Here is a 9,661-nt window from a genome sequence, read left to right on the forward strand (position 1 = left end):
GTTGCGATCCCGTTACCGGTCACGAAAAAAGACAAAAAGAAAAAAAAAAAAAAAAGAAAGAGGCCAGGGCAGAAGTTGGGGGGAGGGGAGCCGGGGCTCAGACAGAGCAAAGCCCCTCGCCTCTTGCTCTTACTGTGCCCCTCAGCAGGTGGCCTGGGACAGAGGGGGCACTGGAATGCTCACTGGGTTGTTACAAACCCCATAATGGGGGTTGAGGATAGGCACGCTAGCCAGCTGGTCAGGGGAGCCCAAGCCAGTGCCTAAGTCCACTCCCCTAGCAGGAGTCTCAGCCAGGCCTTTCCCTCCAGTTGATCCAGCAGACAGGCTCAGGGAGGAGTCTCTGGGAGCAGCTCAAGGCAAGCAGAGGGTCCTGTTTACTGAGCTCCTCTGTTCCAGACCCTGGGGTGGCACAGAGAGACGAGTGGCCATCCCTCTCCACAGCCCCTTGCGAGGGCAGCCTGGCTGGGTACCTCAAGTTTGCCTGTTCATCTGCCTTGGCAATGGCTCTGCCCTCTTCCCGTCCCTCTTCACATGGCACAGCCCTACCCTCCCTCAGGCCTCAGCCTTCCCTGAGCCCCCTGCCCCTAAGTGAGGTACCATTCCTGAGGCCACAACCTCTCACCCGTTCACTGGTCAGCAGATCCTTCCTAGCATGTGCAAAGGCCCTGAGGTGGGAAAGCATGTGTCAGGCTTGAAGGCAGGGCAGCTGGAGTACAGGGGCAGGGCACGGGGTGGTGAGAGGAGGAGATGGACCATGCATGGTGGTGGTGGGAGGGGCTCAGGAGGGCAGCTCAGAGCCGCCTGAGTCCTGGAAAGAGCACAGGGCCAAGTCCAGATTCTTGGCACAGCCCTGCTGCCAGCCTGCCGTGTTCTGGGGGCAAGTCCTCTCCCCTCTCTGAACTGCCACTTCCTCATTTATCAAATGGGTGGGAGAGCAGTGGCTGGGCCAGAGGTCCTTCCAGCTCCCAAAGTCATGTCCAGGGCCCCTGGGGCCAGGGGAGGAGGGAGGGTGGGCAAAGCCTCTAGCCGGGTAGGCTTGTGGGTCTAGCTGGGCCTCCCTTGCCCAGTGGCCAGGCTGGTCTCTGCCAGGCAGGTCTGACGCTCCCTGCCCCAGTGTGTAAGTAAATGATCAGAGCTAATTTCTTATGTCTTCCATGAAATACCCCCCCTCCAATAATTCCCGAGGCTTCCATCCCTCTCTTCTCTCCAGCCCCCCTTTGGCAGCCTTTCCCCAGAAGCTGCACTCCTGGTGCATAAAACCCTTTGCGGAGCTGCTACTCAGTTTCACACAATGGGGGAGAGGCTGTCAGCCTTTCCTCCTGGTTCCCAGGTTTTGGGGAACAGTGGGGGACCATGAGCTGAGCGGGCACATCAACACTCATCTGTGGTGCCCTTCCAAGGCAGCGAAATTCACGGTGCTTTCACGGAGCCCCCACGGCTGCTGCTCCACCTTTGCCAGGGACCCTGGCTGCTGCCTCCTGGCCCTCGTGGAAGCTCGGGGTGCTGTTTTCTAATCACAGAGCCTGTCCCAGGCACATCCTGCAGCCAGCGAGGAAACAGCCTCCCATCCCTGTCTGGCCTGGGCCTTGCTCTGGCCTCTCCTCCTGCCCCCTTGTAGGGTGGGGGGTCAGGGCCATTTGAGGAGGGGGAGTGTCCTGCATCTCTAGCAGGTTTATAGGGAAGACATACATGCTCACATGCATGTAAATTTCTGGAAGGTATGTAGAGGGGTCTATTGGCCACTTCTCCACCACCCCGACCCACACCTCAGCCTCTTCCCTGTTCACAGGTCTGGGCTGTCACTTCTACCAAATCCCAAGATTGGCCAGTCCTGAGGGATTTGGCTGCCCGTGTGGCCCAGCATTGGTGTGTGGCTGCTGCAGACCCCCAGGTCCTCCAGCTTCTCTCCCCTCTTCCCATCCCCCAGGTGGGGTCTCTTGCAGGTGTTTTTCCCTTTCCCAGTCCTTTCTGCAAGAAGAATTCACAGTGTCTTCTCTAAACCTTGCCAGGCTTTCAAGTCCTCACTGGCAGAGCAGGAGTGAGGTGTAAAGGGCAGACTGTGGATGGACGGAAGTAGATTCTCAGAACCAGAAGGGGAAAGGCCATGGGACCCCAGCTCCACAGGGAGCAGTGGCTGGTGGCTTGACCTGCCCCTCCCAATGGGAGCTCCACCAAGGCAGGGTCACATCCATCTCTGTGATGGGGCCTCAGCAAGCCTTTGTTTAAATTAACGAGGGACCCTGCGTTTCTGGGGACTCAGTTACAAGCAAGACGGAGGGAGGAAGGCAGGTGAAACACATGCTCAGGGAGGCCTAGGGAGAGCTCCCTGCCACCCCAGGAAGCCCCTCTTCTATGAGGGCAAGGAGCCCAATGTCTTGCCTGGGTTCAGTCCAGCTGCTTGGGCTACTGTGGGTCGCCTTGGGTCTTAAGTCTTCATCTGTAAAATGGGGCCATTGTGAGGATAAAATTAGGTTACTTTCAGTTCTTGGCAGAGTGGTATTCGGAATGAGGGAGCCATTACTGTTATCAGCAATGGGCAGCCCTTCCCTGAGGTCCAGATGTCAACTGCAGGTGAGGAGGGGAACTTGAGTCTTTTGTGTGAGTGGGGCTTTTCCAAGCCCCAGTTCAAGCAGATGCCTCAGGTGCTGCAGACTCACCAGAGGCATCTCCCTTTGGGCAAGGGGCTGGATGCCATGACCCTCAAGGACCTTCTAACCCTGGCTCCTAGGAAAGAGGGTGCCAGCCAGCTACACCCATCACCCCAAACAACTTTGCTCCTGGATCTCATCACTGGTGCCACTTAGAACTTGTAATGCATGGGGGTGGGGGCAAGGATTCTTTTAAAACCTAAAGTTAATTATTTTTCTAATTTCATGCTGCATGCATTATGCATCAGCTGTTATCACTGGCAGTAATTGCAGACAGGTATGCAAATCCACTAAAAATGCATTGCGAGTTCACCTAACTGCGTAGGCCGTAGGGGCGGTGCTGGTACCAGGCGGTGGGACGTCCTCAACTTCAGAGAATGGAAATCGCTTTAAAAAACAAGACTTTAAAATTGCGTCTTAGGAGGTTAATTATATTGATAACAGTGTTCGATATTAAACTACTCAGGGCCAGGAAGGGGTGGCGGGATGAAAGCAGACACGTGTAATTTTGTTCCTTTTTCTCGGCATTATTTAATAAGATGCTCCTGCACCTGATATTTCTGTCTGTGTCCATTTTTTAGAAAAGCTGTCTAGACTGAGACTTAATTCCTTTGGGTAAGGAAAAAAGAAGGCCCAGTGGAGTTTCAGAGGGGAGGAACGGGGCCTAAGGGCCTTTATTTTGGAGGGTCCAGGAGAAGGAAGAGAGAGGGCAGACCAGGGCTGGTGACAGTCCCCAAGAACAAGGGCCAGGGCTGCGGAGTCTGCACTGCTGGGCTCCTCAGCAGCCAGCAGGATCCTGGACCACAGCAAGGGACCAGGAGAGGAGCAGTGTGACCAGGAAAGGCTGGTGATGAGTGATGCTCACTGATCATAAATCAGAGGCTTGGCTCTGGGCCTGGGAGGGGTGGGGCCTCTCAGGAGCTGTGAGCATCCCTGATGGGGCTGGTGGGAGGCAGGCGCTGCTCCCAGTGGGATTCTTCTGTTTATCATTACCAGTTGATTGTCTGGCTCTTCCCAGAGTTTCCACTAGAATGGAAACTCCTACAGTCAAAATATGGTCTGTCTTGTGCCTAGCAGGGAGCCTGGCACAAAAGGTGCTCAGTAAACATCTGTTGAATGAATGAATGAATGAATGAATGATGATGCTAAAAAGGAGGCCCCAGAATCTGAAACCCAGGACCAGGCAGCAGGAGAAGAGAGGGAGGCTGGCCCTTCCTCAGCCTCACTCCAGGAGGTCACAATGGCCCAGGATGCCCTCGCCATAGCAGCCCAAAGAGGCAGAGGGACTAGCTGCATCGTGCAGCAGGGGTAAAGGAGCTGACACAAACCCAGGCCTCAGACTGGCTGTCCTGTGCTCTTCCCTTCCCAGGTCTCTCTCTGCCCTTCTCGGCTGCCCGGGGGCCTCCCCAGCCCCAGAGGAAGCAAAAGCTGCATCGTGCAGCAGGGGTAAAGGAGCTGACACAAACCCAGGCCTCAGACTGGCTGTCCTGTGCTCTTCCCTCCCCAGGTCTCTCTCTGCCCTTCTCGGCTGCCCGGGGGCCTCCCCAGCCCCAGAGGAAGCAAACCCAGGAAGGCTCCTGGCTGTCCCTGCTTGAACCTCTGATATGGGCTGGCCAGCCTGGCACTGCCCAATATAGGTCTGTCTCCAGGCATCAGGGGCTGGCTCCACTTGCCTACAGATGGCCTTTACCCTTCCTTCCCACCCCACAGATACATGGGTGGAACCTCAGGACCATGGAATTGGGGAGCTGAAATACCCTCAAGATTATCTGCTTTTGACAAATGAAGAAAACCTGAGGCCTGGAGAGTGGAAGGGACAGAGACAGGACGCTCCAGCAGCTGTGGTCAGCCCTCCCCTGACCCACTTTCCTAGGGCTTCAGCACCAAACTCTAAACCCTTTCCCAGGGGGTTGGTGTGCGCAGGGTGATGGCAGACAGTGTCCCAACTCAAGCAGGGTCCCCTGGGGGATGCTTTCCCCCACCAGCAGGTGTGCAGACCCCTCTAGCCCTGTGAGTCAGGTCTGTCAGCACTAGCAGTAGCTAACTGGGCCTGTCTTGGGATCTTATCCTTTCCAGCTGGCCACAGCCGTGCCAGGCCTGTGTCCCCATGCACAAGGGGAAGCACACTCAGGGAGGGGAAGGGACCTGCCTAAGGTCACACTGCTCACAACTGGAGGGCCAAGGCCCAACCCAGGTCTGTCTGGCCCCACAGGCCGGTTTGTTCCCTTTTGCTTGCCTGCCTTTGGGGTGGAAGGAAGCTGTATGGAGCCCGCTGAGAAACTCTCCATAAATACCTGGGGCAGCAGGCCTGCGGGGCCTCAGCCCCAGGAATTACTCCCCAACCCCTCCTAGGTGCTGGGAGGAGAGTAGGGACAAATGTGGGGCAAGGTGCCCTGTGGCAGGGATGCAGGGAGTGGCAGGGTCTCGTGGGCTCGGGCAGGGACCGAGCGGGGCTCAGGCACCCTTGAGGGCCCCGCTGCTGGGCTGGTGCGTCTTTATAATAAATAACAGCAAATAGCCCATCCGCAGGGCATCTTTCACGCCAGTGGCTAATAACACGGCTATTAATGCCCCCGCAGAGGACGTGCGTGCCGCGCCGTGCTGACGAATGTCCCGGGCCCTGGTGCGATCATAAATCAGCCCCTCTCCTGGGGAAGAGCGCAGGGAAGTGTCATTTCCCATCTTGGTAATGAATTGGGGCTTCCCTGCCCTGCCCAAGGCGATGCCGCTCGGTTGCCAGGGATTCGTGTTTGCAGAGGCAGCAGTAGGCCCCGCCCCCAGGCAGGGCCCCGCCCCCAGCCCGCCCCACCCTGGCGGGATCGGCTGAAGACGGAAGGAGTGCGCACAGCCTGGGCCTGCTGTGCGACCTTGGGACACTCGCTGCCCGTCTCTGGGCCTCAGGTCACCCCTCTCACCAACAAAGGGGCTGAACTGGAAGCCAGAGCAGATGATGCCCACGGGTCAACAGGAACAAGGCCTTGGCTGATGGCTTTGGATACAACCCCAGCCTGGGTCCCCCTGGCTAGAGCATAAGCAGGCCCGGATGGAGGGCACTTGGGACTCCCTCCAGCTCAAGGGCAGCAGGTGTCATGGCCAATGGCCCAGGTCATCAAAACTCCTGCCCGTTCGCCGCCCCCCAAGGCTTCCTGCTGCATCCTTAGGGTGGAACTGGGAACTCACAGTCTTGCAATCCTGGCAGAGTGGGGCTCAAGATGAGACCCGACTTCCCCCTTGCGGAGGTTTCCCTCAGGAGGGGCCTTCCCTACATCCCGGCTCCATCCACAGCAGGGTAGAGCCCAGCAGCGCCGGGCAGGGGATCCACCGGATGGTTGCGTGAACTGTGTGCGTGTGTGGGATGGAGCTGCAGACCTGGGCAGCTCTGAGATGCCCCACTGTGACCCTGTCTAGGAAGGGGGCTTTGGGCATCGGGACCCAGTGGTCTTGACCACTACACCCTCTCTGGGCTAGAAGCGCCATTGCCCACTTTCCTGGGCTACCCTTCTGCCATTCCGCCTTACCTCCTTCGCTGCTGCAGCCCTGGAGCTTGCTGGGTCCGACCTGGGTGGCTGCTCCAGAGGCCCCTGCCGATGTCGCGCCTTGAGATGCAATGGTCCCTGGCTGCACTCACATTCCCGGTCCCTCGGCCAGCAGGCTGGGCGCCACGCAGGGGCAGACCTAGGGTGCCAGGGGCACCCAGGGGCACAGGAAAGGGATCCTGTGCTTCGGTCTCCTGGGCTTCTCACGTTCAGATGAGGCTGCTGGTCCCCATCAGCATCCTTGGCACCCAAAGCCACGGGCGCTGCTGGCTTCTCCCCCTCGAATGAGGAGCATGCGTGCAGGGCGCACAGGGGTGGCCCCCGTGGCCCCAGGACTCCCAAGCGTGGCTTGAGGGTGTTCCGACCCCCTGCTTCCCGGGCATGCCCTACGGCCTGGTGCCCATCCCCAGGAAGGGTGGCCGCTGGCTGCTGGCTACTTCCACGTCCCTCTTTGAACTCTGGCCTTTTGTCTGTCGGCCGCCACCACCTCTGAAAGGCCTCCGTGTGGCTTTTACCCCCTTTTTCTTTACCAACGTTTTTTTTTTTTTTTAATCCCTTTAAGTCACTTGGCAGAATGGGCCGGGTGCAGAGAGCGTTCTTGCGTGACAGAGCTGAGAGGGAGCCACTCTCTAAAGAATCGGTATTCCTGCCACTCAGGCTGTGTCTCCAGAGGAAAGGAGGGCATCCATTACCCTGCTGAGGAGTTCAGATGTTCACTGTGGGGCTGCAGCTGCTGACATGTGCCACTGAGCTGTCAGGCCCCACAGGCCTTTCTTTGGGAAGATGCTTTGGGGGCCAAGGGCTCAGTCCTGCTTGGCTGCTCCTGTTTGTAGAGGAGGTTTTCTTGCTGGGGAGGTGGGGAGGATGGTTATTCCTGCTTTACCCCTGGTCTTGTCTATCCAAAATAGTTGGAGTCCTTCTCAGCCACTTCCTGCCTCCTCACCTGCCAAAAACAAAGCAAGCGATTAAGCCCAAAGAAATGAGGAACCACATGGGGACACGTAACCATCAAGGCAGGCTGGGCTGCAGCCCCCTTTCCTCCATCCCTTTGGATCTTCTTTTCTTAAATGTAACTATCCCATGAGCCAGGGAGGGGTCTGGGATGATCCTCCCCCATCCCCAGTCTCTTTCCAAATCCAGATAGCAAAGCTGGCCGTGCAGCCCGCCCTTCCTCGCAGCTACTGGGTTTCCTTCTCCTGGGGGCGGAAGGACTGGGAAGAGAAAAGCAAAGTTTTGAGAGCTCCTGGCTCTGCAGGGGCCATCCGCCCAGCCCAGAGCTGGCTCCGTTTCCCCCAGCACCTGCTCTTCTTGCTAACTGTCATTCAAAGGCTCCAACTGGGCCACCGTGGCCGGGCTTCCAGAACAAGCACTTCCTTTCCCGCACCGTGGGAAGCATGAGCATCAAGGAACTGGGGAAGTTGGGTCTCGGTGTCCCTGGCCCTCCTGCAACTGCCCCACTTCCCAGGCCAGGGTCAGTCCTCCACACTCCCAGCTGCCCTTCCCTTCTGCAGAGACGTGGGGGGCAGGGCAGGGTGTTCCCTGGAATCCAAAACAAAACCCTGAGCCCTCCTCATTAGCATGGCATGTGGAAGGCCCACAGTGCCCTGGTGTCCTTATTCCCCCTGCAGGAGCCCCTCTTTGGAAAAGGGCTTTTATTACACATCTGAGAGTGTTAGCTCTGGTTTGAAATCGGATCCAGATGGGCTCAGCTGCATCTGGACACTTTCCTTTGAAGGGCTGAAGGTGGCTGATTTGAGAAATGTTTGTTGTCCGGGGCCATCCCAAATAGAAACAAGGCTATCTAGGGTACGTGTTTTAATAAGCCCAGCACCAGAACTGGGGGGGGGTGGATGCCCACTGGGTTCACAGCTTGGCCGAGAGTGCATGTGAGAAGGGTGTGTAGGCCATCCCAAATAGAAACAAGGCTATCTAGGGTACGTGTTTTAATAAGCCCAGCACCAGAACTGGGGGGGGTGGATGCCCACTGGGTTCACAGCTTGGCCGAGAGTGCATGTGAGAAGGGTGTGTGCTGGCCAGGTGGGGGCAGGCTGAGGTTGATGGGGCTGGCAAGTGAGGTGGGGGTTTCTCGGGACAAGCCTCCCCAGGAGGAAGGAGGTTTAAGAGCCAGCAAACCCCGTGGGACATCGGTGGCCAGGGCCTGGCTATAACACTCTAGGTGTGAGCAGGCTCAGCCCCCTGGAAGGGGCAGAGTGGGGGTTGGACAGGAGGGGAGATGAGGACAGAGTCCCTGCGTGAGGAATGAGAGAGGCGGCCCCAACACAAGCCCTTAATAACTATTACCACCGTGTGATTTCATCCAATTATAAATTGTAATTTCTCTATGAAAGCAAGAGATGGAAAGAGTCCAATGAGGTCATCTGCCTCCCTGGCCAGGGCAAGGAAATTGCTGTATACTGCTGGGGGTGGGGTCCTCAGCATTTAGAGAGGGTGGCGTCCGTGTCCTCGGAGCCGTGGCTCCAGCCAGCCCATGCCACTGCCTCCCCAGCAGGGAGAGAGAGCGTTTTGAAACGATGACTCCAGGAAGAAGGCACGTTCGTCCTGCCGGTCTGTTTGCCTCCAGCCCCTCCCACAGCTCTCAGGATAAGGCAGGGCTCATATGGCATGTCTAGGGCCCCATGAGGCCTGGCCCCTGCCCTGCCATAGCTGAGTCTCCTACCACTGCCCCTTACCGCCCCAAGCTGGTCCTTCCCTGCATGGTTCCCATCCTGTAAGAATTAGTCAAAGGTCACCCCACTGCTGCATGGGCCGCCCTCCCTCTCGGTGTGTGTGGTCTCACGAACCATGACAATGATGTAATATTATGAAAGGAATCGTCTCCCTGGCTTCAAGGGAGGATTTGAGACTGGATCCCCCAGCACCTGGCTCTGTGCCTTGTACACAGTAGGTGCTTTAAAATGCACCCAGTGAACTCCTTATTCTGCCTCTTCACTTAAAAAAACCAAAGGTCTGAGCAAGGCTCTTGGTGCCCGTCCAGCTTTGCACGTCCCTGCCCTACCTTTCCTGCTGCACCCCTCACCCCACACCTTCTCTGGGACCTGCAGAGCCTCCTGGGAACCCTCGTGCTCAGATGCCAGGCTCTTTGGTGTCTCCACCCTGGGTGATGGGGCCTCTCAGGCGTTTGGGGTGGGCACTGGTTTTCCAAGTGAGCCTGGCTGGCTGGCTGGGGAGGCGTGAGCTCCCAGGCAGCACTGTGACACTTCCCATGTGTGGGTGCGTAATGAGGATCATTAGTAGCCACCTGCACTCACTGAACCAGGAATACATATGTAAATATGCCTGCCTGGCAGACACCTACCACCAGAGCCACAGCCCCCGCAGTGGGCAGCTACTTGATCCAGTGAGTGGGACCACACAGTGCAAAGTTGGTGGTTGTGCGTGGACTTTCTATGCAGTTAGTCGGGTTAACTGAGGACAGAAGGAATCTGTGAGGTCCCAGGGGATCAGTACGGGGGGGGG

At 57.5% G+C, this 9,661-nt stretch overlaps 2 protein-coding genes across 2 annotated transcripts in view; one reads left to right on the forward strand and one right to left on the reverse strand.

Moving 5' to 3' along the window:
* LOC103586212 (leucine-rich repeat transmembrane protein FLRT1) overlaps positions 1–6,250 on the reverse strand; it is a 17,820-nt gene extending 11,570 nt beyond the window's left edge. Inside the window, exon 1 of the mRNA XM_008567430.1 lies at positions 6,167–6,250. The gene's annotated coding sequence lies outside the window, so the exon portion shown is untranslated. The remainder of the gene's footprint in view (positions 1–6,166) is intronic.
* MACROD1 (MACRO domain containing 1) overlaps positions 1–9,661 on the forward strand; it is a 175,820-nt gene that overhangs the window by 63,139 nt on the left and 103,020 nt on the right.

The sequence above is a fragment of the Galeopterus variegatus genome, unplaced genomic scaffold (genome assembly GCF_000696425.1).
Source record: "Galeopterus variegatus unplaced genomic scaffold, G_variegatus-3.0.2 Scaffold319, whole genome shotgun sequence".
In the NCBI taxonomy this organism is placed as follows: domain Eukaryota; kingdom Metazoa; phylum Chordata; class Mammalia; order Dermoptera; family Cynocephalidae; genus Galeopterus; species Galeopterus variegatus.